At 43.3% G+C, this 15,885-nt stretch overlaps 1 protein-coding gene and 1 non-coding gene across 3 annotated transcripts in view; both read right to left on the reverse strand.

The window, feature by feature from the left end:
• The window catches only part of CYTH1 (cytohesin 1), a 72,945-nt gene that overhangs the window by 42,539 nt on the left and 14,521 nt on the right, over nucleotides 1-15,885 (reverse strand). The gene's annotated exons all lie outside the window — the stretch shown is intronic.
• LOC122424924 lies at nucleotides 639-745 on the reverse strand. Its single transcript, XR_006264617.1, has one exon. It is a non-coding gene; the product is annotated as a U6 spliceosomal RNA (small nuclear RNA).

Raw genomic sequence — 15,885 nt, forward strand, 5'->3', positions numbered from 1 at the left:
CTGTAATGTTCTTTATCTTTCTGGCTTACTTCACTCTGTATAATGGGCTCCAGCTTCATCCATCTCATTAGGACTGGTTCAAATGAATTCTTTTTAATGGCTGAGTAATATTCCATGGTGTATATGTACCACAGCTTCCTTATCCATTCATCTGCTGATGGGCATCTAGGTTGCTTCCATGTCCTGGCTATTATAAACAGTGCTGCGATGAACATTGGGGTGCACGTGTCTCTTTCAGATCTGGTTTCCTCAGTGTGTATGCCCAGAAGTGGGATTGCTGGGTCATATGGCAGTTCTATTTCCAGTTTTTTAAGAAATCTCCACACTGTTCTCCATAGCGGCTGTACTAGTTTGCATTCCCACCAACAGTGTAAGAGGGTTCCCTTTTCTCCACACCCTCTCCAGCATTTATTGCTTGTAGACTTTTGGATAGCAGCCATCCTGACTGGCGTGTAATGGTACCTCATTGTGGTTTTGATTTGCATTTCTCTAATAATGAGTGATATTGAGCATCTTTTCATGTGTTTGTTAGCCATCTGTATGTCTTCTTTGGAGAAATGTCTGTTTAGTTCTTTGGCCCATTTTTTGATTGGGTCATTTATTTTTCTGGAATTGAGCTGCAGGAGTTGCTTGTATATTAAAATATGGAACGCTTCACGAATTTGCGTGTCATCCTTGCGCAGGGGCCATGCTAATCTTCTCTGTATCGTTCCAATTTTAGTATATGTGCTGCCGAAGCGAGCACTTTCCTCTTCTTTTTGAGCTGCTTTCTAGGAAATATTCTTTCAATGGACCAAATGTTTGTGTCCCCACATGCACAATGTGATGGTATTTGGAAATGGATCCTCTGGGAGGTGCTCAGGTCATGAGGGTGGAGCCACCTGAGTGGGATTAGTGCCCTTATATGAAGAGGCCAGAGAGTTAGCTAGCTCTCTTTCTGCCACGTGAGGACACCGCAGGAACGCAGCTCTCTATAAACCAGGAAGGAGGCCCTCACCAAGAACCCAATCCACCAGCACTGAGACCTTAGACTCTCAGCCTCCACAACTGTGAGAAACAAACATCTGTGCCACCCATCCTGTGCTACTTTGTACAACAGCCAGAACAATTCTCTGCTTTAGCTTCCAATCTTTCTATTTGAATGTTCTATTTCTGGTATTTGTTTGGTCGCTAAGTCATGTTAGACTCTCACTCCATGGACTGTAGCCTGCCAGGCTTCTCTGTCCATGGGATTCTCCAGGCAAAAATACTGTAGTGGGTTGCCATTTCCTTCTCCAGGGGATCTTCTGGATCCAGGAACTGAATCTGCATCTCTTGCATTGCAGGCAGATTCTTTACCACTGAGCCATCTGGGAAGTCTATTTCTTTTATTTTTACTCTGCAAGAACTCATTCTTAATCTCTGAATTTATCTTTTTGATAGCATCCTATTCTTATTTCATTAATATAATTTCTGAGACTCTTAAGTATAGAGTTTTAAAGTTTTCTTCTGTATCTTCCATGACCTGTTTCCTCTAATTTCTTTTCTTTTCTTTAATTTTTCCTTTAATTTCTTTTCTTTTGTTTAGTTTGTTCTATCATGTTCAGGGATTGTCCTTAAATGTCTAGTAAACTGAGGCTATTTCTTCATATTTAAGAGAGAGGCACTGACAATCTGATTAAAAACTGTGTAGTAGCTATGGCCTGTTGAGTGGTGAGTGTCTTTGTAAAATAATAAAGCAATTAACACACAGAAACACTGCATGTAGGGCTCTGTAGGTTCTTCTCTTGAGCAGTGACCTAAAGACACACGATATCCAATAGAGCTGGCCAGTAGCACCTGGGCAGGTAAGTAGAGAGAAAGGGAAAGGAGCTCCTAAGTAAGTACACACACGTTCACTCAGTCCCCTTACAACCTGATCTCCATGTTTTACCACAGGTAAAGAGAAATCGCCTTGCTACAGGAGATGGAAAAGAACTGGGTGTCTTAACTGCCTGTCGTGACTTCAGACCCACCCTCCAGTTTCTAGCGTCACTCCATATCTCCAATCTCAGAGGAATTTCTGAGATCTGAAGATATGTCATTTTGTTTCCTGATGACCTCTTTCTTTGCAGCTTAGATCTTTCCTGATAAGCTGCCAACAGGAAGGGCTTGGAGAACACAATCATGCAAGTGTCCAAAAACCCACAGAAGTGCATCTGTAAGGTGACGCAGAAAATGACAAAGACCTCAACCTTCTACAGACAGAAACCTGCAGTTGCCTAGAAATATTGCAAAGGTCTTTTGAAAGTTACTTCTACTTCTTGGGCTTCCCTGGTGGCTGAGACGGTAAAGAGTCTTCCTGCAGTGCAGGAAACCTTGGTATGATCCCTGAGTCGGGAAGATACCCTGGAGAAGGAAATGACAACCCACTCCAGTATTCTTGCCTAGAAAATCCCATGGATGAAGGAGCATGGCAGGCTACACAGTCCAGGGGGTCACAAAGAGTTGGACACAACTGAGCGACTTCACTTTCTTTCTTTCTACTTCTTGGGTTACCTGAAAAATATGGATTTGTACTGTTTTTCCTCATACACATGAACAGCATCAAATCGGCAATGTACAAAAACAAAAAGACTTGAGGACAAAGGAAATACTAGGCATTTGTTGCAGAGAATGCAAATAAAAAATTTCTGGATGTGCACTTAACTTGCACCTCACTACTGTTACCTGCACATACTTTGTAAGGCAGAATTTTTAGCAGTTTTATCATCAACAGTAAAAGTCAATTAGATATTTTTCAAAAGCCCTAAGCCATGTCCTTTTACCCTTTGTCTTACTTACACAATCTGAATTTCAATTTTTTCCAAGAAGAGTCATTAACTTTTGCAAGGAAAAAAAGAGAAAAGTGTAATTCTTCAGAATCTGATCTTAATTTCCATGTGAAGAAAATTCACTATCAATGCCATAGAATGCCATAAAACGGGGGGGGGGGGGACCATGTGGTTTTGAGTATCTGTGCAATTTTCCTTTAAAAGGGGGTCGACACATCACCAGGGGCTCAGTGAGGACCTTCATGCTGGGGGATCTGCACGTGGATCCAGTCCTCCAGGAGCCAGTGAGGGCAGCCCTATCCCTGAGAGAAGCCCGGGTGAATGCTTAGCGCCCCCCAGTGGTGATGGAATGACGCCCCACAGGACTCACACCAGTCGTCACCATCACACTCAGAAACTTGGTCCTGTGTGCTTTAGAAAACATGCGCTCGACCTATTCGTGATGCTAAAGAGAAACGTCTTCCTCCACAAAGACACAGAAGCAGTAGCATGACTCAAACGAGAAAGCAGTATACTATATTAGACGCTGAGGAATTCCCTGGCGGTCCAGTGGTTAGGGCTCTGTGTGCGTCCACTGAAGGGGGGCTGGGTTCGACCTCTGGTTGGGGAACTAAGATCCCACATGCCTCATGGTGCAGCAAAAAAAAAAAAAAAATTAAACTTGATATTGAGATAAACATTGAACTACATCTGAAAGCAGTTGCTACAGTTTTAAATGTCCTTTAAAATAAAGTCAAAATTACTAGATGTGATAAATTCGAACTGTGCTGCCCTCTGCTGGCTACACAAGAAGATTGTTAAAAGGTTTACAATTAGCCATTTTTGCAAATACATTACCTTTTGAATGTATACAGAAGAAAGTCATATTCTACCTAATATGTAGGGCGTGCTCTGGTGATATTCCACTGTTCTCATTTCCTGAAAGGTTTTCGTTATATGAAAACTGGTTTGCCACTGTGATTAATTTATGGGACTAGGTGATGACCAATGGGAATTTATGTTACACAGGCAGACATAGACAACAAACAATATTCACAATAAATAATAAATTAACTAGCATGCTAGAAAGTAGCAGGTGCTATGCGGGAAAGAAGGATCCAGGAGTGTGTGTGTGGGGTGCAGTAATTATTGAAATATTAAACACGAGGCTTCCCTGGTGGCTCAGTGGTAAAGAATCTACCTGCCAACAAAGGAGACACAGGTTCCATCCCTGATTCGGGAAGATCCCACATGCTGTGGAGCAACTAAGCCCATGTGCCACAATTATTAAGCCTGGGCTCTAGAGCCCAGGAACTGCTACTGCTGAGCCCAGCCACTGTAGAGCCTGTGCGTTGCAACGAAGAGTAGCCCCCCACTTGCTGCAACTAAAGAAAAGCCTCCCCCAACCCAAAATAAAAACACTGGACACAGGCTTTTCAGTTCCAAAATTCTGCAGTATGTGAGATGCATTTATATTCTCCTCTGAACCTCCTGCTTCCTGTTCCCCACCACGTGGACTAATGAAATTAACGAGGCACTGTGTGCATGACTAGATTCCCAAAGCTGTTTCCCCATGAAAAGACCTGAGCTCGGGGACCCAGAGCCACTGTGGTGGCTGAACCTCCCACTTCCTGTGTCCTTAGGAGAAGTCTCATCCCCTGGTAACCTGAGGGTCTGCCCACCATGTTCTAGCTGGTGTTCACAAAGCTGGTGCTCATTATTTGAAAAACATAGTGCTAAGTTGTTGTTTAGTCACTAAGTTGTGTCTGACTGTGACTCCATGGACTCAGAGTGCCAGGCCTCCTCCCTGGCACTATTTCCCAGAGTTTGCCCAAGTTGATGTCTACTGAGTCAGTGATGCCATCCAACCATCTCATCCTCTGCCCCCCTCTTCTCCTTTTGCCTTCAATCTTTCCCAGCATCAAGGTCTTTTCCAATAAGTCAGCTTGTTCACATTAGGTGGCCAAAGTACTGGAGCTTCAGCTTCAGCATCAGTCCTTCCAAGGAGCATTCAAGGCTGAGTACTCTGCATTCCCTCAAAAAAAGACTTGGATCTCTATTGTGTGTTCAGTTTGAACTGTGCTGAGTGCCACGCTAGCTGGGTGCTGGGCTCCAGAGGTGGCGAGAGCACAGGTCTCTGGAGGCCCTGGGTGGTGGCAGAGGTCACCTGAAGCCACCACCTGGTCTGCTCAGGACTAGGATGTGAGGGTCGGGTGCTCCAAGCTCTTGGAGAAAGAACACCAAAAATCAGTCCCTGGGGGCAGCAGGAAGAATGGGGGCGTGAGCAGTCCAAAAAAGAAAAGTGACTTTTGAGAAAATCCACAATCTTAGTGGCTATATCTGGCATTTAGGAGGAGATCAGGGGTGATTCAAATACTGCCTTGGGGTCACAATCTTGAAGAGAAAAGTAGAGGTGACCTTTATGGATGAGCAGGCACTGTCTGGGAGAGGAAGGGCATTTTAGATATAGAACTGCCCAGCACAAGAGGCCCTTCAAGACATGGTCCTGCCTATCTCCCCGCTTGTCTGCTGTCACCCCAACAGAGTCCCTCCACCCACAAAGACCTACCTGAATTTCTGTCATTCGCATAGTGATCATTCATCCTTCCAAGACTATGGGCCCCAAACTTAACTTCCCTCCACTGAACAAACCCTCAGTCCAATTAATTACCTTACTCTTCTTGAAAACGATTTTATAACCCAAAGTCACAGAATGACATTTGTATTGGTGGGGCTGCACATTCTCTTCCCAGTCAGGAAACCTACCTGGAAAGAAGTCTGCAGGAAAAAGAGACCTGAGAAATGCAGATTTAAAGACAAAACAACGCAAAATTCCAAACATGAACCAGGTTCATGGTGCTGCTGGACAGCCTGAGGTTTGTCACTCTGACGGAAGGGACACGTGCTGCTGCACCATACCCAATCAGGTAACCTTCAAAAGCCGCGTCAGTTTCCAAAGAGACACAGAGATGTTGTCACAGAAATACAGAATTTCTCGGGCATCAAAACCACCTGCAGGAGACCAGGCAGCACCCCAACCACCACCATCGCCCTTCCACAATGAAGAACGCTGAAGACACAGGAGAGCTGAGGAGCCATGTGACCACGGTTGCCAACACCAAGCCCCGGGGCCCTCCCAGGGCAGAGTGCTCCCTCAGCCGATGGACACACGCCCCAGGCACAGGAACCAGACACCCCCAGCGGAGAAGTCATCACCTGTGAATTCCCTTAACTCTGAGACTGCCTAAAACACAGCCCCTCTCCACTGAGGTTAGTTTAAGAAACACAAATATGAATCAGTAAGAAACTTTTCCTAAGGGCTGAGTTTAGGTCTTTGTATTTTTATCAAAGAACCGCTTATAAAATAAAGCATAAATATTAAATAATCATTCTGAGTTTTTCTAACACACAAAAAAGGATGATCTCATTGAAGACAGAAAATACCATACTTACTGTCTCCCTATGTTTAAATTATAGAAGGAGTACATGATTACTACATTCTGGGGGTGGGGAGGAAGATAGAGAACATATAAAATACAAAAATAAAAGTACATTTTTTTTTACTTCTTATATCACAAAGTTAAATTTAATATATGATTTTCTGCAAGTTTTTTTTTTCATAGAGATTTTCCTATGTCAGGGCATATAAATCTACCTCAATTGTTTAAATTGGTACATCCCACAGTAAAATCTGTATTAACGTTATACTTTGATTTTGTACTGGTGAATCTCTGTTTACAATACTCTGCCATCAAAAGCTATGTGAAATCAACATTGTTTTTTATCTATCTTTCTGAACCCGCAGAAGAGATTCAGAAACTGAATTCCAGAGTCAACCAGTATGAGCAGCTAACTTTTTATTTTGAAAAATTTTAGATCTGCAGAAAAACTGCATAAACATGGACTTGCCATATGTCCTCCAACCAACTTCCCCTAAGGTTACCATCTTATCAACACACTGCTAATAGGCAACCCGGTAAACCTACTGGAACCTCCTCAGTTTTCTCAATAAGGTCCTCTTCTTCTAGTCCAGGATCCAATCTAGGAGACCCCACTGCAATCAGTCTGATCATGACCGTTCCCAGTCTCAGTGTATGACCTTTTCACTTCAGAGTATTGCTCAGTTGTTTCGTAGAATGTTCCCCAATCTGGATTTGCCTGCAGTTTTTCTCCCGATGCAACTGAGGTTGTGTATTTTTGGCAAGAATTACACAGAAAATGTGGAGAAGGAAATGGCAACCCACTCCAGTATTCTTGCCTGGGAAATCCCACGGACAGAGGAGCCTGGCAGGCTACAGTCCATGGGGTCGCAAAGAGTCAGACACAACTGAGCAACTTTCACTTACACTTACTTACTTACACAGTAAACAACTAAAAGATAAATGGTAAAAAAATAACCTTAATAATAAGCTTTAACCCAATATATCTAAAACATTACCATTTCTACATGTAATCAATATAATAAATATTCTGCCTTTTTTTTGTACTAAAGTTTCAAAATCCTGGATTTGTTTTACGCTGAGAACATACTTCAAGAACTCAGTAGTGGTTATCACGTGAGACAACGCAGGGCTAGACTAGCTCATGACATAGCTGCATAATACACGGTCACAACGATGTGACACATGTACCTGCAAGAAAATTACTGAAAGAACTGAACAGCCGTCCATGGCTGAAAAAACCTCCTGACAAACTAGACACAGGACGCATTTTTTTTTTCAACATGATGAAAGGTATTTACAACTCACAGTAAATGTTACAGTTTGTGGGGAAATGCTGAAATCTTTTCCCTTAAGATGGGGAAGAAATGAAGGGTGTCCACACTCAGCAACTTCACTGGTACTGTGCTGGAGGGTTTTTTAAGCCCAATCTTCTCAGCCCGGAAGCCCCAGCAGAACTGGGCCCAAATGCTCTAGCCAATGAAACGGGGCAAGGAAAAGGGCACAAAGATTGTAAAAAAAAAAAAAAAAAAAGGAAATGATTATCTCACTAGTGGATTGACTATCCACATAGAAAAGGTAAAAAAACAACAACAACAAACAAACCTAAACTGTTAGAATCATTCACAGAGGTTGACAAGACTGCTGGTTACAAAGTCAACATATAAAAGCACAAATTAAATTGTTGTTTAGTTGCTAAGTCCTGTCCAACTCTTTTGCAACCCCCTGGACTGTGCCCACCAGGTTCCTCTGTCCATGGGATTTCCCAGACAAGAATACTGGAGTGGGTTGCCATTTCCTTTTCCAGGGGATTTTCCTGATCCGATTGAACCCACATCCCCTGCATTGCAGGTGGGTCCATTACTACGAGCCACCAGGAAAGCCCACAAATTTAATTAACATTGGGTGATAAATCAGTTCAACAATGTGTAAGAGTTTAATGGAAAAAAAATTCTAAAATTTTGTTGAAAAACTTGAAAGAGGACCTAAATCCATGGAGAGAGAAAGCACACTCAGGATCCAGCACTCTCAGCTGTCACTTTTCCCAGAGGATCTACAGGTTCAATATAGATTTGTCACTGCGAAGCACAATCCCAGTAGGTTTTTACTTCTCTGTTTTGGGGGTTATAAGATGGGTGGTCCCGGCATGGGACAGATCATCAGAACAGAATACAAGCCCAGAAACCCTTGTAGATATAAACATTTGACATATGACAGAGCTGGGAAAAAAAAAAAAATCACAGACTGAGTTTCCTATAAATGCTAATACATCATTCACATGAATACCAGGAAACACGAACGTGAACAGTCCCAGCGGCACTTGTAGTGATAACCCCCAAGTGGAAACCACCTACATGTCCAGTGAGAGTGGAACGGTTTTTAATTGTGGTATATCCAGAAGATAAAATATCGTGTGTTTGTAAAAGTGAATATAACTATGTGAGACAACATGGACAAATCTCACAGGCAGAATGATAAGCAAAAAAGAAAAAAAAAGTAAAGTAAAAGTCTTCAAAATCAGAAGAAAATTTTACTAGAATTTTATACCAAGTCCAAAAAGTGTTAAGGACAGACCAAGACATTTTCTAACATGTGGACTCAGAACACAGACCTCCCACATACCCTTTCGAAGGAAACTTCTAGAGAATGTACTTAAGGTAAATCAAAAACAGGAAAGACACAGACGAAGGAAAAGGTGATTCAACAGAGGTAATCCCAAATGACTCTGGGGGGAAGTGGAAACAAAGGCCAGACAGCAGACCTAAGAGCAACTGATCTAGATTTGAGCAGAAAAATGACCGGCACAATCCAGGGGGACACAACTGACTGATGCACTTAAGCAGACAAAACACATCACAGATAAGCTTACGGCTCAGCTGCCGTATTTTAGAAAACAACTGATAATTTCAAAGACAGCTGGGCAAAGGGAAAAGTTGAGGCAATTAATAGCTCCAGGAAAAACAAGGAGTGGTACCAGGAAGACAGAATGATTGCCGAATACTACGAGGCTTGGCAGTGTTGTGCTCAACAGAAAGTCCGCAGAGCGGTCTGAAACTGGCCATCAAGAAGCAAGAGAAGATTATTGTTGAACAGCTTAAAAAATTCAAAATGGCTGCCCCTCAGGAGGAGGATCTCAAGGTGGTGCAGGGAACTGCTGCTTTTCATTTTATTGTTTTTAGTTCTGTAACACGGTTTTCTTTTTTCCAAGGTGGCAAATGTTTGCATTTGAAATTTACAAGACCAATTCTTCAAAGTCCAGCTGCTGAGACTCCTCCCATGACCCTCTTACTGTCACCTACTACACCACATATACAGGAAACCAGCTGAAGGTGTTGACTCAGATTTATGGTAGGTTTGGCTCAGACGGTAAAGCATCTGTCTGCAATGCAGGAGCCCTGGGTTCAATACCTGGGTCGGGAAGATCCCCTGGAGAAGGAAATGGCAACCCAATCCAGTACTCTTGCCTGGAATATCCCATGGATGGAGGAGCCTGGTAGGCTACAGTCCATGGGGTCACAGAGTCGGACACGATTGAGCGACTTCACTTTCACTTTTCACTTCCCCTCTAAACATTTTATGACTCTGTGAACTAAGATTCCCCTTCTCAAAGATGAAAAGCGTCTGCTGAACCAGTGTCCTACGGTCTCAGGTAATCACAGAGCAATCATGTTAGGTGTTCCATCAGCTCACCCACCGGATGATGAATGGATGGGTTCAATGCTGTCCTGCATCAAAAGGAAAACATTTATGGATCAAACAAGCTGAAGGTTTTGTAGGGGACAATGGTGACTAAGCTATCAGGCAAGTTCATTCTTTAACTGTAATACATGAAAAGCACTAGCCACTGAAGATAAATTCAATTGATATTTCCAGAAATGATCTGATACTTTTACTACTTAGGGGAATATGAGCAATGTCAGGGAGAATGATCAAATTAATTCACTGGGTGTTCTGTGCACTTCTAAACCAAATTCAATTAATAGTTTTTAGAAAAAGTGGCCAGCCTTCAACAAATATGAAAACAAGTGTCATTATGGTGTGAAATTCACGTGTTTATGAAAGCAAAGCTCTCTGACAGCTCAGAGTAAGGACAGGTGGGGCTGGAGAATGCAAGAGCTTGCCTGCCCACTCTTTCTTGCCTCGGACATCAACTCTGATGCACAAGTGCTGCATATTCTCTTCCTGTTTCCTTCCCTCCCTTTCTGACTTACTAATTATACATCACCCCTTTTCTTCGTAAAACCACAAGACGGACGTTATAAAATCGGTGCACTCCACCCATCCTTTTACTCAGCTGACAGAGTGCAAAGTGAACCCGTGGAAAGGCGCCAGGGCCCTGCTGATGAAGCCACCACGTGAGAGAGGAACAGGAGGGGACAGACCACGCTCACCCTGCGTCACAGGGCAGGGCAGAGAAGGCGGAAGGCAGTACCACACACACAGCCAGTCCGAACTTCTTCTTGGTGCCCGTCACTGATTCTGAAAACAAACTAAGCGGAAACCATGGTTTTGTCTAAAATCTAATCTCCTTGTTTTAGAAGACAGGTGGTTTCAGTGAAATACAAAACAAATAATAAAGCTCTAATAATCTATTCTTGAAGGGGCATTTCTTCAAGATTTTCTTCAAGCTCTTAAACCACTGTTCTGATGTCTATTTTCCCTATAAAAAGAAAAAAGCAAACCTCCTTTCCAGTCTCAAAAATATTCCTCCCAGGTTTGGAGGCAGGTCTGTTTGCGGAAGCTACCATCACCCAGAGTGACATCAAGGACTCAAACCACAAAATCTTTCTCAGCCTGCTCCCTCTGGGTCCTCCTGAGAAGGGACAGCTGGTCAGGTGTCCATAAGGGGGAGGGCACGGGATACAGGGTCACAGTGAGGGTGACACAGGGAGCTGGGGTCGCATCCCAGGAGCAACGCCAGGGGTCTCCACTCATGTGGCAGCAGGAGAATGGAGAGAAGCAGGGGGTTCAGACCATGTTTGGAGGTGGAATGGACAGCACCACTAAGAAACTGAATGTGGAAAATGAGAGAAAGGGAGGAATCGGGGTTGATTTCTCAACATGCGGTTTGCACACCACGTGGGTGGACATGCTGCTTCCTAGAATGGGGACATCTCGGGGTTCTTCCGTGCCACGCCAAGCACAAGGCCCCCTTTTAGACGTCTCGGTGGGGAGGGAAGAGAAATGAGGCAGTGAGCCATCTAAGCCTGAAGCTTAGAGGGGAGAAAGAAGGCTAGCAATACAGTCAGTCCTCCTAATTCAAGCATCCTAGAAAGGCTCCTAAAAAAGTCACTCTTAAACCCGAACTGCCAAATACTGAAGCCAGGTCCCGGGGAATACAGGGCTAGGTTCCTGTGAGCCCCTGATCCCAGTTCCTCCACGGACCAATATGTGAGCATGTTTCAGGACACACCTCTGACCTGAAGGAGGCTCACTGAACACACATGTGTTCTCGGTGGGTACATCACAGCTTCTTGCACTTGGAAACACCAGTCAGCACTTCAGCACTGTGTGTGGGGCCATTTTAAACAGAGAAATCACCAACAGAAATACCAAAAACATGGCACTAAGCAGAGTGGATCCAGGGCCCCTGCTCACCACCTCAGCACCGAAACGGGAGGCAGAAGGTCCTGGGAGCCTGCGGTTCTGAATGTTCAAAAGATCCGATTAGGGGTTAGAAAGAGAAAGAAACCTGACCTACTTTACAAATTTGCAACCTGTTCCCTGATGCCTGGCGTTAGGGGGATGCCTTCTCTTCACCAGTTACAAAGCCTGGTGGTTTGATCTCCACTTTCCTCTTCCTTTTTCTATTTCCAGCAGTTCAGAACATGGCAGGAAAATAAGGGGCTGTTATTCATTGCTCTCTCTCTCACTGGAAAGGAAAGAGCTTTATCATTCGCATTTCATAGCAACTTTCATAGAAATTACCTTTAAAACATATCTCATTGGAGGAGAATATCATCAATTAACTGGCTTGGGATTATCAGGACAAATAATGTTGTCAGTGGTTAAGATGATGACTGATAACTATGCAAAAGCATATCAGTGAGTTTGTTAACACTGACCAAGTAAATGGAGATAATGTCACAAATGTCTTATCACAAAGTAATGGGACAGATTGAATCCTATATTGAAAATGTAAAATGTCTAATTAAATACAAAACTAAAGGATATCCTGTAGAGTACAAAACTTCTTGTTTCATAAACGACAGTCCGGCCTGGTCGGGAAACAAGACATCCAAGGATACATCAAGAAAAAGAGTACACGCAGTCTCGCCAAAGTTTACTCCTCCTTCCGGAAGCCTCCAGGTATGAACCTAAGTGAGCTGGGTGATGAGTCAGCAGGAGCATGAGGACATGGGGGTCAAGCCTCTCATCCCACCCCACAGGCTGACAGACTGCAAACGAAGGCTCAGAGGGCTGCTGGCACCCCTTGTTCCTCACATGGGGTTTACACAATGACCTGAGGGAATCTGACATCACAACCATTAAATTAAGCAGTACTAACAATCAGGACAGAAAACGGTCTATAATAAGGTACTAGGTGGACTAAATCGCCGGCTAGCCACGTTGCAATTATGAAAGGACTAATTTCCCAGCTCTAAGTTAAATTACTTTTAACTCCCACCATCTAACTCATCTGGGGACATAACTCACTGATTCTTTAGAATAATCTTTAATTAATACCTTAATTCCAAAGTAGAAAACTTTCTGCCTGGTAGTTCAAATGCCAAAAACCCCTAAACAACAGAATTGTTCTAAAAAGATTTTACAGAATAATTCCTTTTAAAATAAATATTTAACTCCCACTTCCCTCTTTTTGAAAGATTTACACTTTGAGTGCCAGTGGCACAAGCAACGCAGTGGGTGGCAGAGGCCTGACTGGTGCCTTGAGAGGGCGCCCGTCCTCTGGCTGCACTGGAAGAAGGAGTAAGGTGACCATCAAAGGCGTGTCCACGCTGTGTCTGTCTCACAAACATCATGGACAAAAGCCACGAGCTACCAGGAAGCAGCTTACCTAGATACACAGAGCAACTCTGCAAGGCACGCACAGGATACAGGGAGACCCTTCCTGAGGGCCGCCCCGCCCCCACTCCGACTCTGCTGTGCTCTTGGGTGCATTTGCCCACCCCCAAGAATTTATACTTAGAAATTTTTGTGTGAAGCTTTCTCTTCAATTTTAAGGAAGCACAGAATTGTGTATAAGAACAGGAAAAAAATTTTTTTTCATTTATTTTGTGATTGTTTCAAGTTTTATTGTCACTGTTTTTTCTAGGAAAATCCAGTATTTTTTAACTGATGCAAAATGATAATATACTAAAACACACTTTAACTGATTTGCATATTATACTTACATTAAATAAAAGCTTTTCTGAGACATTTTAAACTAGTTACATACTACTTGTACATACCATTTCTTACATATAATAAAACATTTTTTAGGAGAAAAGGAAAACCCTACCATACAACCCAGCCATTCCATCCACGGGTATTAACCCAACAGAAATGAAACACAACCACACAATGACTTTACACGACAGCTCACGGCAGCTTTATTCACAATGGCCTCACACCAGAAACAATGCACACGATCAGGACAGGTGACTGGATAAATACAGACAGTGGGACACCACTCCGTAGTAAAGAGGAAAGACGGACCTCCCAACAATGACCTCAATCACTTCATGCTGAGGGAGGGCCAGATACAGTAGAGAATACTCTGTATGATTCCATTTATACAATTCTGGGGGACACAAACTAATATATAGTGACAAAAAGATCCAGGGTGCCTAGGGTGGAGGGAGGGATGGGCTGCAAATGAACCTGAAGAACCTTTTCAGAGAAATGTTCTGTATCTTGACTGTGATAGCAGTTTCAATGGTGTATAAATCTGCCAAATATATCTCATCAGACTGTACTTCAAATGGACACAGTGTATTGTATATAAATTATACCTCAATAATTTTTTAGAAAACTACAATAGGGGGGAACCAGAAAAGTTTTTAGCAAAAAGATAAATGGAAATGAATGTGTTTATTATCACTAAGTAAGCTGTTTCAACATCACCTTTGGTATCCTAGCATCTGTGGCGGCCCTACCAAGCCCTCCAGTGTGGCCACAGATGACAGCCATCACTTCACTCTCCAGGCTCCTGCTGTGTGTCCCCCCCCGCCCCTGACTGATGTACACAGAGCATCTCACTGGACCTTTCACAATGACCTGCAAGGCAGGTGAGACTGTGTCTTTACCCCAAGTCTGTGCCCCTGAGAGAAGACAAGATAATTTGCCCAAGGCATAAGGTGGCCTTCGGCCAAAGGGTAAAAATTAAGGCTGACAGATGAAAGATCCATGACAATGCATTTTGCTCTTTTTCTGTTTTTGGCCATAGCATGTGGCTTATGGGATCTTAGTTCCCCAATCAGGGACCAAAGCCAGACCCTTGGCAGTGAAGGCAGAGTCCTGACCACTGGACCGCCAGGGAATTCCCAGTCAGTGCACGTTGGAAAGAGCAGTAAGAGGCAAAGTTACCAGGCCAAGTTTAAGCTTCTTTCCACCAGAAAGTCCCTAACAGGCACTGTTCTCCCTATCCTCACACAAAAGGATTCTAAAACCTATCCGTTCAGGATTAAATTGTGGTTTGTGTAGACTCACTTTCAAAAGTCTTTAACACAATTTGTGGATGCAGATGTCTTATAAAAAGGCCGTCAGTTGCAAGGGGACACAGGAGTACTGAAAAGTCAGGAACACAAAGTTCAACTGCTGACCTGTGTCCAATAAACACAGGGTGGGAAGCAGATGAGTTCTCATCCTTGCTTAACTCTTAAGAAACCTTCATCTGAACTCCACATACAGTTGGATGAAACATACACTATCCAGAAAAACCAGCTCCCTTTCTTGCTTAAAGGTCAAAGTTCTCCTTCCACCTAGAATGCCAGGTCCCTGAGATTTCATGTCTAAATCCCAAGACCCACAGAGTGCCCAGCTTCTAGTTTGTCCTCAATAAATATCTGTTGACTAAATTAACAAGAAATGACCTGGGAAAGAAGCTGCTATAAATCCCATTCTGATTTATACGAACACCAGTCCGAGGTCTTAGAATAAAGCTACCCTACCAACACTGTGAAGAGAGAAAATATTTAAAAGTTACATTAAAAAACAATTCAATGTTTAGAAGGATAAATTAATAAATATTATCATATATATCATAGTGTGAAATGTAAATGTGACAGAACTTTCTGGAAAATCACTTGGAAGTACATATCAAGAGACTAAAAAATAGTTTTTAGTCACTGGCCTAGTGATTTCACTTACAGAAGTCTAGACTAAGAAAACAATTAGAAACGTGGGCAAAGCTTTACCAACAATGATATTATAGGGTTAACCTGCTACACAACAGAGAGGAAACTTCTAAATGACCAACAAGAAAGGACAAGTAATCAAATCATGGGGCAACCATATTATACAGCCTTGGGCAGAGTCAGGCCACCATGGGGCCTGAGCATCCCTGCACATACTCTGTCACAGCTGGTCAGCCAAGGAGGCCACAGCGCGACTAGGTGGCTCCCGGGGAGGGCTGGCTTGTCTGCTGCGGAAGGTGCTAAGCCCCAGGCAGCTGGTTCCTCAGCTGCAGACTAACCCAGTTCAAGCGTGGCCATCATCTGGGCTCACCTTGT

This window comes from Cervus canadensis, chromosome 1 (genome assembly GCF_019320065.1).
Source record: "Cervus canadensis isolate Bull #8, Minnesota chromosome 1, ASM1932006v1, whole genome shotgun sequence".
Lineage (NCBI taxonomy): Eukaryota > Metazoa > Chordata > Mammalia > Artiodactyla > Cervidae > Cervus > Cervus canadensis.